Raw genomic sequence first — 13,375 nt, forward strand, 5'->3', positions numbered from 1 at the left:
CAAGTACAAGATATTTACAATAAGCAGACCTCAGTGCAAGAAAGAGCCTTTCCAACACTGATAAGCACAGAGGCCAACTTTGACATTAAAAGGTGTTCAAACAAGTACAAGATATTTACAATAAGCAGACCTCAGTGCAAGAAAGAGTCTTTCCAACACTGAAAAAGCACAGAGGCCAACTTTGACATGAAAAGGTGTAAAATCAAGTACAAGATATTTACAATAAGCAGACCTCAGTGCAAGAAAGAGTCTTTCCAACACGGAAAAAGCAAAGAGGCCAACTTTGACATTAAAAGGTCTTCAAACAAGTACAAGATATTTACAATAAGCAGACCTCGGTGCAAGAAAGAGTCTTTCCAACACTGATAAGCACAGAGGCCAACTTTGACATTAAAAGGTGTTCAAACAAGTACAAGATATTTACAATAAGCAGACCTCAGTGCAAGAAAGAGTCTTTCCAACACTGAAAAAGCACAGAGGCCAACTTTGACATTAAAAGGTGTAAAAACAAGTACAAGATATTTACAATAAGCAGACCTCAGTGCAAGAAAGAGCCTTTCCAACACTGATAAGCACAGAGGCCAACTTTGACATGAAAAGGTATAAAAACAAGTACAAGATATTTACAATAAGCAGACCTCAGTGCAAGAAAGAGCCTTTCCAACACTGATAAGCACAGAGGCCAACTTTGACATTAAAAGGTGTAAAAACAAGTACAAGATATTTACAATAAGCAGACCTCAGTGCAAGAAAGAGCCTTTCCAACACTGATAAGCACAGAGGCCAACTTTGACATTAAAAGGTGTAAAAACAAGTACAAGATATTTACAATAAGCAGACCTCAGTGCAAGAAAGAGTCTTTCTAACACTGAGGAAGCGCAGAGGCCAACTTTGACATTAAAAGGTGTAAAAACAAGTACAAGATATTTACAATAAGCAGACCTCAGTGCAAGAAAGAGTCTTTCCAACACTGATAAGCACAGAGGCCAACTTTGACATGAAAAGGTGTTCAAACAAGTACAAGATATTTACAATAAGCAGACCTCAGTGCAAGAAAGAGTCTTTCCAACACTGAAAAAGCACAGAGGCCAACTTTGACATTAAAAGGTGTTCAAACAAGTACAAGATATTTACAATAAGCAGACCTCAGTGCAAGAAAGAGTCTTTCCAACACTGAAAAAGCACAGAGGCCAACTTTGACATTAAAAGGTGTAAAAACAAGTACAAGATATTTACAATAAGCAGACCTCAGTGCAAGAAAGAGTCTTTCCAACACTGAAAAAGCACAGAGGCCAACTTTGACATTAAAAGGTGTTCAAACAAGTACAAGATATTTACAATAAGCAGACCTCAGTGCAAGAAAGAGTCTTTCCAACACTGAAAAAGCACAGAGGCCAACTTTGACATTAAAAGGTGTTCAAACAAGTACAAGATATTTACAATAAGCAGACCTCAGTGCAAGAAAGAGTCTTTCCAACACTGACAAGCGCAGAGGCCAACTTTGACATGAAAAGGTGTTCAAACAAGTACAAGATATTTACAATAAGCAGACCTCAGTGCAAGAAAGAGTCTTTCCAACACTGATAAGCACAGAGGCCAACTTTGACATTAAAAGGTGTTCAAACAAGTACAAGATATTTACAATAAGCAGACCTCAGTGCAAGAAAGAGTCTTTCCAACACTGATAAGCACAGAGGCCAACTTTGACATTAAAAGGTGTTCAAACAAGTACAAGATATTTACAATAAGCAGACCTCAGTGCAAGAAAGAGTCTTTCTAACACTGAAAAATCACAGAGACCAACTTTGACATTAAAAGGTGTAAAAACAAGTACAAGTGTTAACTCAAAATACACGACGTCGTACTCTCAGTCACAGCGCTTTATTTGTTCCGCCATTTTTCATACGGACAACAACAACAACCCTTCGCGGGCTACAGTACTCTCGCGATAAAATAGAAAATAACAAGTTAACAATCTCCCTCTTTCTTAAAATAAAATAAAATAAAAGTATAAACACACCCCTGTAAACATTTGTATACATATATGTATATATTTATATAAACAAAAAAAAATTTTCAAAAGTGCTTTGCTTTACTTAAAGCATACTATCATTGCACACAATAAACAATGGTACATTTGAATGCAAAGACAACTTTGTAAACAAAGGATTACAGTATCCAGAGTCCTTCATCTAGCGCCTTTAGAAGGGTTAAAGGTGAAACTCCCTTTTTTGTCAGACAATCAGCAAGTTGAGATTTTGAATCTGACCAACAAACCTGTCTGATTTTCTTGCCTTGTATGAGCTCTTTAATGCTGCTCATTTCTAGCCCCAGTCTCTTCTCTGTAACCTGCTTAGTAGACTTGAGTGCATCAAACAAGGAATGATTATCAGTCACACAGATCAAAGGAAGAGCGTTTAGACCAGTGTTACCAGTTGTAAGCTCAGAAAAAAGTGTTGCCAGGAAGACTGCACTGTCTATTCCATCTGACATGGCAAGAGTTTCTCCTGCCAGTGTACTTCTGACCACGCGCCTGATTTTTTTAGACTGCCAGAAGAGAGGACAAAACTTTCCTCCTTTACCCATAAGGACGATTAATGCCCCTCCTTGAGTACCGCCATCAGGAAGGTTGCCAAATGAAGCATCACTGATATGCCAGATCCTCACTGTTACCCAAGTGCTGAAACTTAAGAGTCACTTTCTCTGCCTTAAGTTTACGGATTACTTTGTTCACTTCATGAATAGACTGTACAGTTGCATCTTTGATATTAGATCCAAGGCTACATGTGTCAAACATAACATCAGGCCTTGTTTGTTTGGCAACCCACAAAATCTGTCCTATTTTTGACCTGAGTTGCTCACGTTCTGTTTCACTTAAGGAAGCCTCCCTCTGTACAGCCCGTGCTGCTTGTAACTGAACCGGTTGTAGGTTGTCAATGTAAAGTTGTTGATGCACCTCTATTACATCATTAACTGTACAAATGTCCATACCAACATAAGAAAAGCTGTCATGTTCTTCACGGCCCACAAGGAAGGTAGATTTCAGTACAGGAATGATATGAGTTGCAAAGTGACTTGAACCAGCCCAAAGGAAATCATCAACGTGACATGCAAGCACTCCTGTAACCTCAGATTGTTCATTCTGCCAATAGAACACTGCAGGATCAACCTGTGATATTTTACCACCAGTTTTGAGCATAATGTCTTTGACCTTATTGTACCAATAAAGTGAACCATCTGCAAGTCCATAAACACACTTTTTCAGTTTCCATAGAACATTGTCCTTGCCAGCTTCAGGTGGGGGACGAAGATAGATGCCTCTTGACAGTTCCATTCCCTGCAAGAAGGCAGATTTAATGTCCATTGAATTTACTCTCCACTTGTTTTGACATATCACAGCTAGCACCAGTCTGAGGGACTCAGACGCACATGTTGGAGAGTCTTTCTGTAGTTCTTTAGTATTTACCTCTTCAAACCCCCGTGCCACAAGTCGAGCCTTTGGGACAACACCATTAGTAGTTTCTTTGAGTGTACAGACCCATCTAGTAGACAGACATTTTTGACCCAGGTCTTTCACTTCATCAAACACACCATTACTTTGCCAGCTCTCAATCTCCTGCTGCTTATCAGAATCAAAGGAAATATCTTTTGTTATGAGTACATCTGCATCTCTGTTTTCACCTTCACTACCATCATGCTCAAGATATTGCACATTGTACCAGTTTTTGTATTGCCCTTTTGCTTTTCCCGCTCTGCCTAGCACTCTGGCTGTGTGTTGAACACCGTTGTCTCTGTTGGTAAAAGCAATCAGCTGTCCTGATCTTAATTTTACATTTGCAGAGACGTGATCAGTGGGTGTAGAGGGCTCATTTGCAGTTTGTGTGACAGACATGTTTTCTGTAGTGTTGGTTTCTCTGTCAATAGTGATGTCTTCTTCCTCACTAATACTCTGTTCACCATCGGGTGTGTCAGTGTCATCATTTTCAACTGCGTCTTTGTTGTCATCATCAGTAGTACTGTGTGGTATTTGTTTATCTCCAGTCTGTGAATCCACTTTAGTCAATCTTGACTGGTGTACTCTTACAAGAGTCCCCCCATGTCTTACAAATACAACAGTTCCATCCTGCCCAATAACTACACCTGGACCCTTCCACTCTGTACAGTCGACTCGTTTGTAGTATACTTTATCTCCTGCCTCATATTTGTCATCTGTAGGCCTAAGTTGTTTGCGTAGTGCTCTCCTGATCCTTTCTGAACACTCTGCCTCAGTAAATGCTTTCCTGGAAGCATGTAATGCTGAGATATGTTCAGCTACTCTTGCACTTACAGTTGTGCCCTCTAAGGCAGGTGGCTTATCCATCAACACAGAAGGAAGGTTGGGGTTTTGGCCAAACACAAGTTGATGTGGACTATAACCATGTACATTAAGCATACTGTTTTTGGCCATAAGGGCCCAGTCTAGCGCAGTGTGCCAGTCACATCCACGTTCCTTTTTTACCTTCAGGAGGATTTCTGTAAGTGTCATGTTATGTCTCTCCAGTAGTCCGTTGCTCCAGGGACTATACCCCGCCGTTGTTTTTACCTCAATGTTGAAGTTTTCAGCCATGTCCCGAATGTCTGTGTTGTTGAACTCTCCGCCGTTGTCTGTGTAGAGCCGTCTGGGGGCACCGTGAATGCTTATCCAGGTGTGAATGAAGGAGTTGATGATCTCTGCAGCTTTCTTTGTCTTTACGATGCTGCCGGCACTGAAGCGTGTGAAGTGGTCGATGATGTGAAGGTACCACACATTGGGCTCCAGCTCATGTAGATCCATCGCTACTGTCTCATTATACTCAGAAGCCAGGGGTAGACCAACAGCAGGTCTCGGCTTGGTTTTGCAATATTTCTGACAAATGTCACAGTCATGAACTATCTCTTGTAGAATAACTGCACATTGTTTATCTGTATTGTCAGAGCTTTGGATGAGCCTCAATAACCTCTCTGCAGATGCATGACCAAACTGCTTATGAAGTTTCACAAGGACTTTCTGTTTCTCTTTTATAGACATTTCAGCAGTTACCATGAGAACTTCATTTTCATTGCAACTTTCTGTAGTATTTTCATCTCTAATGTCCACGCAATAGTGTCCCGAACTAGTGAGCTCTAGAGGAACAGGCTGCTTGAACATGACAACACTGTCATTCTCCATGTCTAGAACAGTCCCTGCTTTCTTGAGAGACGTTTTGCTCAGTAGTAGTGGAATGTCAACAGGAACTACTTCACTTTCAATGTCACATTTTGTTTGTCCAATTTTGGCTGGAAGTTTCACTTTTCTGCTGGAATACACTACAATACCATCCCCAAAGCGAAATGGTCTGGAGCTGGGGGTTTCTGATTGCAACAGCTTGTTTACTTGGCCTTGGCTGAGGTCACGCATGTAACTATCTAGCCACTTCTGACCACAAACTGTACGTGTACATGCAGTATCAATAATGGTTGACCCCAGTGCCTCAGTCAGGAAAATTTCAGCGTCTGTCATTGAGGCTTTAGTGTACAAAGTAATGTTACACTCCTCCACTTTTTCATCCGGTTATAACGCTGTTCAAAGTCTATAATGTAGTCTGCCATGGACACGCTGTGGTTCTTTGCAATGGAGTCAAAACACGAGTAGGCTTCATAAGCGCGGTCTTTCTCTTCTCTCTGAAACACCGCGTCAAGTTTTGCAAGCAGTATTTCCATACCGTAATCTTTGTCCAAATCTTCTGCGGGTATCTCCATGGCCGTTTCTCTGGCTCTTCCCTCAAGGCCCAGCACCACCGCGAGTGCCTGTTTCTTTTTATCCAGCTCCGTAACTCGTCTCCAGATGTTGACTTCATTCTTCCAGCATTCGTATGGCCTGGCTTCATCAAGCTTTGGTGGTACTTTGTAATTGGAAACCATCCTCTGCTACCAATGTTAACTCAAAAGACACGACGTCGTACTCTCATTCACAGCGCTTTATTCATTCCGCCATTTTTCATACGGACAACAACAACAACCCTTCGCGGGCAACAGTACTCTCGCGATAAAACAGAAAATAACAAGTTAACACAATATATTTACAATAAGCAGACCTCAGTGCAAGAAAGAGTCTTTCCACCAATGAAAAAGCACAAAGGCCAACTTTGAAATTCAAAGGTGTAAAAACAAGTACAAGATATTTGCAATAAGCAGACCTCGGTTCAAGAAAGAGTCTTTCTAACACTGATAAGCACAGAGGCCAACTTTGACATGAAAAGGTGTAAAAACAAGTACAAGATATTTACAATAAGCAGACCTCAGTGCAAGAAAGAGTCTTTCCAACACTGAAAAAGCACAGAGGCCAACTTTGACATTAAAAGGTGTAAAAACAAGTACAAGATATTTACAATAAGCAGACCTCAGTGCAAGAAAGAGTCTTTCCAACACTGAAAAAGCACAGAGGCCAACTTTGACATTAAAAGGTCTTCAAACAAGTACAATATATTTACAATAAGCAGACCTCAGTGCAAGAAAGAGTCTTTCCAACACTGAAAAAGCACAAAGGCCAACTTTGACATGAAAAGGTGTTCAAACAAGTACAAGATATTTACAATAAGCAGACCTCAGTGCAAGAAAGAGTCTTTCCAACACTGAAAAAGCACAAAGGCCAACTTTGACATGAAAAGGTGTTCAAACAAGTACAAGATATTTACAATAAGCAGACCTCAGTGCAAGAAAGTGTCTTTCCAACACTGATAAGCACAGAGGCCAACTTTGACATTAAAAGGTGTAAATACAAGTACAAGATATTTACAATAAGCAGACCTCAGTGCAAGAAAGAGTCTTTCCAACACTGAAAAAGCACAGAGGCCAACTTTGACATTAAAAGGTGTAAAAACAAGTACAAGATATTTACAATAAGCAGACCTCAGTGCAAGAAAGCAAGGTGGGGAGGGGGTACTCACCTTCCACTTCACTGACACGCATCAGCATCCAGTTCTTCATGAGAAGAGGGGGAGGATGAGAGGGCGATGTACTCACCTTTACTGACACGCACGGTATCAGTGTCCCACGCTTCATCAGAAGAGATGGCGCTCAGGAGACTGTCATCAAGGATCCTGATGACTTCAGAAAGGTCTCGTTCTTGGGACGTTCAACAATGTAGTCAAGACAGCCTGTAAGGAAACAAAGTTTAAAATAACAGTAGGAATGTAGTAAGCACCCAGTGCTAAAGCTACAGGCTACATTCATATCAGACTGAATGACACTTTACTTGTTCATGTGAGAAGAAAACAAGATTTCAACTATGTCCACAATCATTAAGTGAAGCATCCAAATCTCTGCCAAGGCAGCTCACTCTGTGCACACTACACTTTTAAGGTAACAGTATTGTATTTTGTATACATTCATTTTGTTTATTTGTTCTTTTTAAACCTTTATGCAAACACTACGTTGGACTAGGTCATGGATAATAGGTACTGATTTGTAAAGAACTGGACATGAATAGCATACTGCAGAAAATCCATAAATAATTTAGCAGCTCATTCTCATATATTTTTTAATTCTTTCATTAACGATGTAAAATATAACGAAACATTTAATCTCCCCATGTACCAATTCCATGTCCTAAATATTGCTAATGCAAAAAAGGCAGTAGAACTCCACACACAATTTTAAAAATAAAACACATTTTTGTAACAGTTTGACTTTATGATTATTTTTGACTATGATTGATGTTTTAATATTCTTTTTTATATTATTTCATTTTATTTTATTTATCATCGCATATGTAGCTGGGAAAAAGTTATAGTTTATTCAAATGAAGCCTTTGAGAAGAAAATGATGTCAGGACCTACAGGGGACCTGGTGTGTTTACTCCTATATGTCCTAACATTGTGAGGAGATGCTGTTACCATAGAAACCGATATACACATATACATATGTATATTTGGGGAGGGGGGCATTTTACGAATTTTAAGCTAATTTTAACCATTTCATTGGAAAAAAGTGTCAAATTTGAAGGCTTCAAATCAAAGTAAAACCTTTTTTCACATTCATACACCAGTCGGTAATAAATTCTACACCTCTCCTGGAAAATTTAAAGCATAAAAGCGATTTGCCAGGAAAAGTCTTAGAACACACTTATTTTGATCACATTAAAACGTGATATTCACACTGGAACCTGTAAAATTACTATAGTCATCTAGTGATTCTTGAAATAATTGAAGAAATTTTGAAATGTACCTGGTGGCTGTCGACGAGTCGGGGTCCACGATCTTCAAGCTTTGCTGTTATGATGAAACACAAGTACAAAAGATCCAAAGATGCAGTAGTTGTTGTTGCTTTGTAGTAAAATCCGCTTTCTGTAGAAATATTCTCCAAAAGTTATCTTTCCACAAGCTGAGCTTGGAGCAGGTCAAGACAAATCCAAGAGCAAGTGTAAAGGAACAGCTGGAACCTTGCGCAGCATTCATATACCAACAGCCTGCATGGTTACGGTTGCTAACATGCGTGTGCACGTGATATAACTATATGAACTGAGCCCATCAGTGTAATTTACAGTAAAGTTATGGTCATTTATAGTTACTGCCTTTGTCACCCTTTATGTGGGATGTCTAATAACCATGTAGGTATATCCAGAAATAAACACAGATATTAGAAAGCAGTAAGTCAGTACCTGAGATGTTTGTTTCAGTGAATAACATTAGCATAGCTCATGCTAATATTATAGCTTCACATTTTTCTTTTCAAAGGTAACAAAAACTTTGCGTTCTCGCTACTTACCATGCTGTAATACAGGTATATGCTAGCAATGACAACATTTAACAGATGTTTTTTAAATGCTAGCCGTGCTAATTAATTAGCCTTAGGATCGCTTGAGGTCTTGTTTCCAGCTCTAGTTGTCATAAGGGAACTTAGGCCTGTGCGAGCCTTTGGCACGAAAATGAGTCTCGTAAAGCTCACTATTAAACTGACAAAAAGCCTTAGAACCTAGAAACTATTATTCTTACAACTGTGCTGTGTTTATGTTATAACATATAGCAAGAACCTATAACTATAATTGACATTTGACCTCACTGAATGATTATAGCAGCTGTGTGTTATGTCATGGCATGTTTTTAAAATGCCACCTGAAATTTAGGAGGGGGGTTCTTGAGAGTTTTGTACTTTCATCTGATAACACATACTGTTTATGTATATTTAACACAACAGGCAAGGGATTGTGGTATAATTAGAATTAACACAGATTGTGTAGTCTTTAAATAGACGAGCATTTTTAAAAGCACACATATTATTTGAACACTTCCGTAACTTATTTTTAGTTTTGCTGCACATAAGTTGAATGCAATTAAATCTCATTACCTTTTATTATCCTTGAACTTATTTCATTACACGTAATATAAACACTGCTTATTTAGAAAATAATAATTAAAACACTCCTTGTAATGCGTTAAAATCAGCCCAACTTTTATTTTCAAATTTAAAGCATTTCAGCCAACATACTGGACACTGTTCTGCTGAACAACACACATATTTCCAATATTGTAGCTGGTGTTACTTAATAATTTATTATTTTATTTGTCACACACTTTAAAACTTTAATAACTTTTCAATGAAACAAAGTCTCAGATTTAATTATTCTGAAACTAAGTTTAAGCTTCCCATAACTTTTTATTGCAAGTTACATTACTAATATAATAAATATAAAATGTTTTTATTGTTCATCCACAAGTGCAGTCTCTGGCTCAAACAACACAGAAGCTTGGTATGTTCGTTTGTCAGTCGAGGCATTACTGCTTGAGTGCCTGTCATGAATTTAGCTCATCCAAATGCAATTGTCTGAAGAAAGTCTTTAACATTGTCCCAACTTCCCTTAAGTACAGTGGCAGTAGATGTGGGCTGAAGATGCAATGACCTTGAACCTGCAGGTGACCACACCATCTGTGATGGAGGGCTCATCTCTCCTGGTGTCCTGCAAGGAAACAACAATATTCTTTAGAACACCAAGTTATATTTGATCTACTTATTTCACTTATCTGTGGCCGGGTTGTGGGGGCAGCAGCCTAAGCAGAGAACTCCAGACCTCCTTTTCCACACCCACCTCCTCCAGCTTATCTAGGGGAACTCCATCATGTCTTGGGTCTGATTCAGGGCCTCCTCCTGGTGGGAGCTCGTCCAGTACACCTCACCTGGGAGACGTCCAGGAGGAATCCTTGTCAGATGCCAGAACCACTTTAACCTGCTCTTTTTGATGTGGATCTTTGAAAAATACAGAAAAAACCCAATAATCATATGATTTCTGATGAGCATGCGCTTTGACAACAGTGGGAAGGAAAAACTCCATTTTAAAAGAAAGAATCCTCCAGTAGCACCAGGCTGAGGAAGGGACAGCCATCTGCCACAACCTGTTGGGATGAGCAGAGGAAGACAGGACAAAAGATAAAACTGAAGACTCTGCCTCCCATTCTACTTTTAACAGGGAGCCATAGTCTGTCCCCCAGTGCATGTAGCAGGCATGGAGGAAATCCAGGCCCCAGACACCCAGAGGCCCCCAGAATGTGAGAGCCCAAGGAGGACCATCGGAGTTGCAGCCATGCCACCCTCCTGGGAAGCGCTGAGGAGAGCCCCAGATTAGAGGTCACCCAGCAGCCACGGAGCAGAAGCCACAGGGGGCCCGTGATGTGGCTGTGGGCTCTGCCGGCAGACAGCTGTGGCAGAGTGACCTGAGCCACAGGCCCAGAGGCCAGAGGACTGAGAGCCCCCCACCCCCCGGAAGTGGCCTGACGGAGCCACGGGTGCCAGACCTCGCCAAGCAGTCACTGGGAGTGAGCCGGTACATACCTGAGCGCCCAGCCCCGGACACCAGAACCACCAACACACCGACGCCTGAGGGCATCAACTAACGGCAAGGAGTGTGGTGAATCGAGATAGGCCTCCATACCTTGGAGGGCCTGAGATGTTCCCAGAGACGTGGAGTGTAACCGACCTGACATACAGACACAGTCGAACAGGCGCACGCAGCCACCAACGGGCATTCCCACCCTCATGCACACATATTCATACTCCACAATCACCCAACGTGGAGACAGACACAAATGGACACTGTACACAGTCCTCTTTTAAGGAAGAAAAATCATTGCAGATTCATGCATTACTGACTTTGAAACAGTTACAACAACATATCTAATAAAATGGACATTCTCAGTCACCCACACATGAAGTCCTACCCCACCACCCTCGGGAAAAAACATACGTTACTTATGTTGTTTCTTTTTATGTGTTTTACAACTGTGAAAGATTCACTGACTCTTACTAAATGACCTCACACAGTGCCTAATTTCTAAAAAGGATTTCACACTAATAGAAACACATCGACGTCTCTTTTTCTCAGAGAGAAACATGTAAACCTGCACTCACACTGTATTCTTTTTGTTAAACCGTCACTGGCTCCTTCACTGGCCTCCTCATGTTTGGGTGACACTTAACAGCTAATTACTGAAATGTTCTCATTGCATGTTTGTATATCAACTAACGCACGGTTGGATCACCCAGAGAACTTTCTACTCACACGAAACATTTTTGCAAATGCATCCTGACGCTAATTTGACCTGCAGGCTTTCAATTGCTCCTCTGTTGTAAACCCCACAGTAGCTTTTTCAGGCCAAAAGAAGGTTTTGCACTAGCACAGAATCTGACCCTGAATATCACCATGATAGCTCTGACCACTTGATTTCTCGTTCTTAACTTTATCAAATGAAACACTCTGAAGATGACAGCTGAATTCCAATCAATTAAACTAACTCTGCATATTGTATTCCTGTCTTGGGATCAAAGTGCTGGAGAGGTGATCTGGTGAGTTCCTGCAGGACAACATGATGTGAAAAATTCTTGTTTGGTTTGAACAACAAAACTGATGAGTTGCTGACTGTGAGCTGCAGCTAGTGTAAATCATGCTTTTGATGGATATTTCTCACTGACACACTTTTTGACCTCCTCTAATAACAAATGTTACCTGAGTTCAGTGTGCACTGCTTTCGTGTCAAGCAGATATGTGTCATATGTCATATGTGTTCTTGATTGAACCTCCTGCTCTGGTTGTTTCATGCAGGCTATACTTATGTTCTTGATCAAAACCGACCTCAAAAATAAATGATGTTTATCTTAAGATAGACACTCAGTGATGCTGCAATAGCAGGAACTGACCTTCAAACCCTCATCCTGCCCTGCACCAGTGGTCACAGTGGGAGATTGAAGTAGTTTAAGCAGTTTTGTCCTGTTGAAATCATCTTTAGTGAGCCCCTCTGATAAATATTTAGACTTTCACACATTTCAGGTTGTAGGAGTGGGCTGATTAAAGTGTCTACTTTCTTCACTTTACAAGCAGCTTAAATATTGTACAAGGACATTGCTCAAAATTTTATAACACATCTGTTCTGCTATCCCTCCTGTCAGCTAAGCACAGAAAGCTGAGGCTACAGTTCATATGGGTTTGGAAAATTGGGAAACAATGCTGAGTCTCAATTTCAATCTTGTTGTAACACAGATTATATTTTTCATGAATAGAGTCAGCCAGGACACAGCCTTCCCCTGCACCCATACCTACTCCTAATACCTAATACACAGAAGAGTAAACACAGTCAGTAAGCTTGTCACTTACGGAACTCATCAGGAATCAGAAGACTGCAAATCCTGTAAAAGAGTTAGAGATGCAGCGTTAAGAGCATATGAGCTGGCATTATGGTTAGTTTATTGAAATTTAATTTTACACTTTTTTATTTAACAAGCAGACCTCAGTGCAAGAAAGAGTCTTTCCAACACTGATAAGCACAGAGGCCAACTTTGACATTAAAAGGTGTTCAAACAAGTACAAGATATTTACAATAAGCAGACCTCAGTGCAAGAAAGAGTCTTTCCAACACTGAAAAAGCACAGAGGCCAACTTTAACATTAAAAGGTCTTCAAACAAGTACAAGATATTTACAATAAGCAGACCTCAGTGCAAGAAAGAGTCTTTCCAACACTGAAAAAGCACAGAGGCCAACTTTGACATGAAAAGGTGTAAAAACAAGTACAAGATATTTACAATAAGCAGACCTCAGTGCAAGAAAGAGTCTTTCCAACACTGAAAAAGCACAGAGGCCAACTTTGACATTAAAAGGTGTTCAAACAAGTACAAGATATTTACAATAAGCAGACCTCAGTGCAAAAACGTGTCTTTCCAACACTGACAAGCACAGAGGCCAACTTTGACATGAAAAGGTGTAAAAACAAGTACAAGATATTTACAATAAGCAGACCTCAGTGCAAGAAAGAGTCTTTCCAACACTGAAAAAGCACAGAGGCCAACTTTGACATTAAAAGGTGTTCAAACAAGTACAAGATATTTACAATAAGC

General features: G+C 40.2%; 2 long non-coding RNA genes across 2 annotated transcripts; both read right to left on the reverse strand.

Annotated features, from left to right (window-relative positions):
- Window positions 1–6,550: 6,550 nt before the first annotated feature.
- LOC309691316 lies at window positions 6,551–8,831 on the reverse strand. Its single transcript, XR_014271952.1, has 3 exons — window positions 8,764–8,831; window positions 8,224–8,267; window positions 6,551–7,154 (listed from the first exon to the last, which is right to left on the reverse strand). It is a non-coding gene; the product is annotated as an uncharacterized lncRNA (long non-coding RNA).
- A 599-nt stretch (window positions 8,832–9,430) lies between these two features.
- LOC309691055 lies at window positions 9,431–10,217 on the reverse strand. The gene is made up of 2 exons (XR_014271873.1): window positions 10,082–10,217; window positions 9,431–9,952 (listed from the first exon to the last, which is right to left on the reverse strand). It is a non-coding gene; the product is annotated as an uncharacterized lncRNA (long non-coding RNA).
- Between the last annotated feature and the right edge of the window lie 3,158 nt (window positions 10,218–13,375).

This window comes from Aulonocara stuartgranti, assembly GCF_965226115.1.
Source record: "Aulonocara stuartgranti genome assembly, chromosome: 16".
Taxonomy (NCBI): Eukaryota; Metazoa; Chordata; class Actinopteri; order Cichliformes; family Cichlidae; genus Aulonocara; species Aulonocara stuartgranti.